Source organism: Nyctereutes procyonoides, unplaced genomic scaffold (assembly GCF_905146905.1).
Source record: "Nyctereutes procyonoides isolate TBG_1078 unplaced genomic scaffold, NYPRO_anot_genome, whole genome shotgun sequence".
Classification (NCBI taxonomy): Eukaryota; Metazoa; Chordata; class Mammalia; order Carnivora; family Canidae; genus Nyctereutes; species Nyctereutes procyonoides.
Genome location: NW_026575136.1, coordinates 39,645,712 through 39,652,188, shown reverse-complemented (window position 1 = coordinate 39,652,188; position 6,477 = coordinate 39,645,712). Strand labels below are relative to the sequence as shown.

The 6,477-nt window shown below is 42.9% G+C and overlaps 1 pseudogene; it reads right to left on the bottom strand.

Annotated features, from left to right (window-relative positions):
* Nucleotides 1–200: 200 nt before the first annotated feature.
* LOC129495474 (60S ribosomal protein L23a-like) lies at nucleotides 201–604 on the bottom strand (annotated as a pseudogene).
* Between the last annotated feature and the right edge of the window lie 5,873 nt (nucleotides 605–6,477).

Genomic DNA, 6,477 nt, shown 5'->3' with positions numbered 1-6,477 from the left:
AAATTTAAAATACAAATCATTTTGTAGGCAACCACCTTCCTCGGTTTATTAGGACAATAAGATAACAATAAGATAAATTTGTGAATTCTATAGTTGGTGTTGGTGGGGGTTTTTATAAAAAAAAATTATATTTATATTTAGCCAACTGGACTCAGTTTAAATGATCCTAATTTTTTTGGCATCCAAAGCATCATAGTCAGTCAAATACAGGCCTTCTCTCTATCAGGCCTGATCAAGCTGTTGACCTTGGCCAATCAATATCGTAGAGTTTCTTCACAGTCTGTTTGATCTGGTGCTTATTGGCCTTGACATCCGCAATGAGCACAAGTGTGATATCTTCTATCTTCTTCATGGCTGACTCAGTAGTCTGGAGGCTCTTGATGGCATAGTGGTCAAGCTTGATTCTCCTAAGGATGCTCTTTCCAGGGTATTCGGGCTGGCTTCGGAGACACAGGGTCTTAGATCGTTGGAATGTAGGTGATGTGCAGATCTTCTTAGTGTGACTTTGGATGCCTTTCAGCACCTCTTTCTTGGTTTTCAAAGCCTTTGCTTTGGCTTCAGCTCTGGGAGAGGCAGGAGCTTCCTTCTTCGACTTTCGCGCCATCTTCATGAAAGGGTGGTGCTGGTGTTATTATGTAATTGGCAAAACATTAGATACCCTGCCAATAGAAAGTAATTTTATCATAATCAATTCTAGAAATCATTTCTTCAGAAGAAAATTTTCACATATGTTAATTCAGATTATCTACATGAACTATTGTAACACTACAGGGAGGGTTGACAGAGTCAAGCTTGGTGTGGTGTATGACCAGTGTAATTTAGCTTACAATGGTATGGTAATCGATGGGATAGCAACTTGTGGAATAATGGTGTAGTCCAGGAACAACAGGAGGAGCATCTTACCCAGGCAAACATTGGAACGAGCTGGCCGGGGAAGTGATGTCTATACTGAAAATGTACCCAGGTGAAGAGAGAGATAGAAAAGTGTTCCAGGTAGAAGAAATGGCCTGTCCCAAAGCCTGAAAGGAAAAGAGAGCAAGATGTTTACAGAAAATAAAAGAAGGCCAATTTGGTTACCAGTGCAAGGGAGAGAAGGCTGGAAAACCAATCAGGGATTATTATGTCCAGTTACAAAGAGTAGATTTATTCCAAGGGCAATGGGCAAAGGGTTTTAAAGCAAGGGGATGATCTAAACAAGTGTATGTTTTGGAAAGGTTACTCCAGTTTCAGTTTTTATCACCTGTTTGTTCCACACAGTTTTATAATCTACATAAATCCAGTTTGTCATGTGGAAACAAATGAAGATCACCCAAGGGAGAACACAACAGCTGCCATTTATTCAGATCCTGCACCAACAAGTGAGTCAGCCACCACCACTTGTGTTTGGTGGAAACTCAGGAGTAAGCAGAGGAGGACACTCTGACTGGAGGCGGTTGGCTCAGGGCAGTTGGAGGTGGCTAAGCGGAGTTGTGACAGCTCATGCTTGGGGGTACACAGTGTGGGGAGTCACTTTTTTCTGCTGGCTCTAATTTGGAAGAGGAGAAAATAGGAGAAGCCAGCAGTCATTGACCAAGTCCTGCTCATTCTGGGCAGATGGCTACAGAGACTGTTGTAAATGTCCACTTAGTCTCCCAATGCCCCCTCCTCGCTGGTCTTTCTGACCCCTGTGAGAGGCTGACCACTTCATGGGCAGCTGGTGACCTTCACAACTCAGGGACTCTCCTTGGCTCCAGTCAGTCATATCATGACATCTGTTCTTTCTGTTGCTGTGTCATCATGGCAGCCGGCTGACCTGAGAAAGTAGCTGCCCACAAGAATTCAAGACCAGACAGGATGTGACAGAGCAATGTCATGTCATGACCACTGGGACAATGACAAGAACCATTCATAGTCTTGGGGGTGGGGCAGAAGAGAGTGACAGAGAGAATCTGAAGTAGGCTTCACACCCAGGACAGAGTCTGACACAGGGCTCAGTCCCACGACTCTGAGATCATGACCTGAGCTGAAATCAAGAGTCAGATGCCTAACTGACTGAACCCCCAGGTGCCCCCAGTTCATAGTCTTATAGGGTGCTTTGGAATTATAAACTTCATTTGCCCAACCCAAACAAGAGAAAAAAACCCATAGACCATGAGGATTCGTGTTCAAGAGACAGATGGCTTTTCCTTACAGCATTGTGTGGTCTGATCCGCTTTGCCTGTTTCATTGATCCACGCACAGCAAGAAGCATCAGCAGTGGCACAGACCCTGCCCTGACCAGCCAGAAAGGACTCTAGAGCAAGCTCCATCACCCATCACCATGTATGCCAGTCTACTGTAGACTGTTTAGTCACAGTTTCTCTAGGGGAAAGAGTAGCTCTCCTTCTCTTTGTAGAGTTTCCACCTTTGGGAGCATTGCTGTGGTTGTTGGCATCACAGTGAATCAGAAAGCCATCCAGGAAAAGTGCCTGAATGATTAAGGTAGCCTCATTTTGGAGCTCATGTCTAAGTTAGGGTTAACAGACTTGTGGTGTCTACCTTATCTATACAGACCAGCTTCAGAGTACTTCTCCTAGTGAATGAGGTATTAGTCTGAGGCAAGTAGCACCAACTGTCCTGCCCCCAGAAAGGTAGTATCCATATCCAGCCAGGGCACATGGAGATCCAGGAACAAGGGGCTTGCCTGTGACAAAGATGGAGACCAGGGCAGCCCCTGTGGCGCAGGGGTTTAGTGCCGCCTGCAGCCTGAGGTGTGATCCTGGAGACCCGGGATGGAGTCCCGCGTTGGGCTCCCTGCATGGAGCCTGCTTCTCCCTCTGCCTGTGTCTCTGTGTGTGTCTCTCTCTGTGTGTGTCTTTATGAATAAATAAATAAAATATTTAAAAAAAAAAAGATGTAGACCAAAGCCTTACCTTAGATCTCTGTTGCTCTCTTGCCGGTGGCAGGTATTTTGCCCATTGCTCTATGAAAGTTGTTGAATTAAAATTCAGAATTATCTAGAGTCTGATCAATAGATGTTTTTATCAATAGATTTAAATAACTGATTCTTTATCTTGGAGAAAGGGACATGGCAAAGTCATAGGTTAGGAAGACTTATGATGAGGAACTGACCCTCGCAATTAAGGAGGCTGAGAAGTCCCATGATCTGTTGTGTGAGCTGAAGACCCAGAAAGCCAGTGGTGCAATGCCAGTCCACAGCCTGTTGGTAACGCAAGCAGGCAGGAATAAAAGGAGCTAATTCCTCCTTCCTTTTGTTCTGTTCATTCCCTCAGTAGCTTGGATGATGCCCACCCATATGGGGAGGGCAATCTGCTTTACAGAGTACACCAATTCAAATGCTAATCTTATCTGGAAATACACTCACAGACACACAGAAATAATGCTTAAACTGGGTACCCCATCATCTTCACACATAAAATTAACCAACACAATGGAACATGGCCTGGAACCAAAGCTTCAAGGGCCTTTTAAATAACCTCAATGGATTTTATCTGGCTTCCACTCTCCATGGGATTTGAATACGTTTTAGTTATTGTATGCACATTTTCAGGATGGGTTGAAGTATTTCCTTGCCAAAAAGCTATAGCCCTTTACAGTTGCTAAAAACTCTGATTTTGTTTTCAGCCAGGTGCATCCCAACTTTTATATCAAGTGATCTAGGTACACAGTATAGGAACCATTATGAAAGAATTCTGTGAAGAGTTATTACTTGCTTAAAAACTATACCACCTTTGCAATCCACAATATTCTGGAAAGGCTGAAAGAGCCAAAGACATCCTTAAATTAAAACTAGCAAAATTTCCAGAAACCTTGAGTTCCTTTGGCTAAAAGTACCCCACTACCCTTACAGCCACATGGTTTACTCCCTCAAGGACACATCACTTACCCATGACCTGGCAATGGGGAAAGCCTATGCATTTAGGGACTTCAATTCTGCTGTTAAATCCTGCCCTGCTGTACACAGACATGGGGAAATACCACAAGGGACTCATGTGCTGCCCTCTCCATCACCAGCAGGTGAAGGATGCCTTCCCACAACATCATTCTAACAGCCTCTTCATGACCTTCAAGACAGAGGTTTTGTCTGTTGGAAGACACATATGAGAAAACTGCTCTTGAACTTTGTTGGAAGACCCCTCACTATCTATCACTAACAAAAAATCCAGCAATAAAACTCAAGAGAGTCAGATTTCACAACTTGGATGATTCACAGCTAAAGAAACAATTCAGAATTCCATCCAGCTGGAAGACTATTCCAATAAGAGACCATGAACTTCAAGATTCCCTAGAAGCAGCCTATTTTCAGAAGCAGGCAGTGGACCAGAAACCATTAAAGCCAGTTCATGACCCCATAGAGTAGAGCACTTCTACCCAAGTCTGTAGTAAGTGATGGGCTTTGCTGGAAGTTGAGTTAAAACTCCAATGACTTGTCTAGATTGTTCCTCTACAAATGATGATGGGGGGGTTTCATAGCTAGGGATGCCCGGGAAGGAGGCTAGTGAAGATCCCTCCTCAGGTTCCAGATTGCCTGATCATTTTTAAGCTCTAAGAGGAAAGGTCCCTCAGTCCCTCCCTGAGAATTTAGTCAATCCATATAGGAGGTATCACAATCTCCAATTTAAAAAAATGGTCCTATAAAATAAAATAAAATAAAATAAAATAAAATAAAATAAAATAAAATAAAATAAAATAAAATAAAATAAAAAATGGTCCTCATTGTGTGTAAAATCCAGTTAAACCTGGAAATCCTCCCAAATGTCATTTTGTGAGGGGCCTGGGTTAAGTTTGGCTAGTCTTTAGTCTATCAGAAGAGTGTTTTCTCCTCCTAAGATAGTTCATGCCCTAAACAATGGACTATATTTTTGCAAAATTGTGATTTATCTTTTGAGACTTTATGTCTCTTTTCTGCCAAGGCTGAAAGAGAATGGAATCCTTTCCACAGGCTTTGTTCTCTGAGCAAAGTGGAAGATCATCTACATAGAGTGTCAGAATTAAATCACAAGAGCAATTTAGATGCTTTAAGTCTTAATTGAGGAAGCTGGGCACAATAAGAGGGTCAGTGAGTCCCTAGGGCACAACTACTCGGGTAAACTGTGGTGCCTCCCAGGTATAGGTGAAAAGCACTGTGTGTCTTCATGAAAGGACACACGAAAAGGGCAAAGATCCAACACACTGAGCAAGTGGCTTCAGGAGGCACTGACGACAGGATGGTATTTGGGTTAGTAGGAAGGGGAAAGGACAACTTTGTTGATGATATCCTCACCAGTTTGTTCCTTTACTGAAAGAACAGGAGTGTACATGGGTGAGGATGGGGCATCAGAAGCCCATGGACAAGACGCCTTCAGCTAGAGGCTGGATCTCTCCTTTGTTTCTGGCTTCAGGGAATATGGGGGAGGTGCAGATAATGGTTTATAGGATATAGTTAAACTTTTATAGGTTCTGATCCAATTATTTTTCCTATTTCTATAGAATTTTTACAAATTTCAGGTACAGCATCAAAATCTTTATTTAGGGTCTGCACCAAATATCATGGAGAAGGCAGACACACTTGGTGATGAAGACAGGAGTTGTCTGTGATTCGAGGGATGTCTCTGTGGTATGCATTTACGGTCCAGTCAATTTTTACAAGAAATGTTATGGCTTTTAGGAGATGTAAAACTACTTCTCTGGCTTTCCGTGAAGTGTCAGGTTTATCATGTAAAGGGGGATTCTGTAAGTCCCTTTCCAGGTCAGTTCCATTGGCTTTTGCCATCAGGATTTAGAATGTGAAATTCTGTTGATATAGCTCAGATAACCCTGGTCATATGGAGCCATAAGAATTCTAAATCCTATGAATAGTTACTATTCTTATCTGGGTTCAGAGAAATAATTATAAGGTTTTTTTAAAAGATTTTATTTATGTATTCAGGAGAGCCAGAGAGCGGGGGGAGGCCAAGTCACAGACAGAAGGAGAAGCAGGCTCCCCCCGGGGATCCTGATGCAGGACTCAATCCCTAGACCTGGGATCATGCTCTGAGCCAAAAGCAGACACTCAACCACTGAGCCACCCAGGAGCCCCCTTAATTATAGTTTTTAATTCGTCTTGGGTCCAAGGATTAATCCCACAGTTTCCTACATATCTAGCTTATGGAAGGAAAAATCTCCAGAGGTGACTGGTAATTTGAGGTTTTAAGAGAATTGTTGGGAAAGTCAGGGGTTCTTTCTGGATGATGAGAAGAAGAGGGTGAAACCAATAGAGGTACAGATGGAGAGCAACCAGGGACAAGGGATGAGAAGGGACCTGGGCATAGGAGGTGCTCCTGAGGGGATTGCTCTAGCTGTTTGTTGCTAAAGTGTGTCAAATTGTTCATTAGCTTAGGTTAAATAACCTTCAAGTGAAATAATTTTCTATTCAGAATATAGTTTGGAGGGCTCTACCTACTAATCAAGCAATGCTGCCCATTTGGGCCTGAGAAATCTCATTTCCTTTCTTTTGTAAATCTCAAATGAACAACTTTT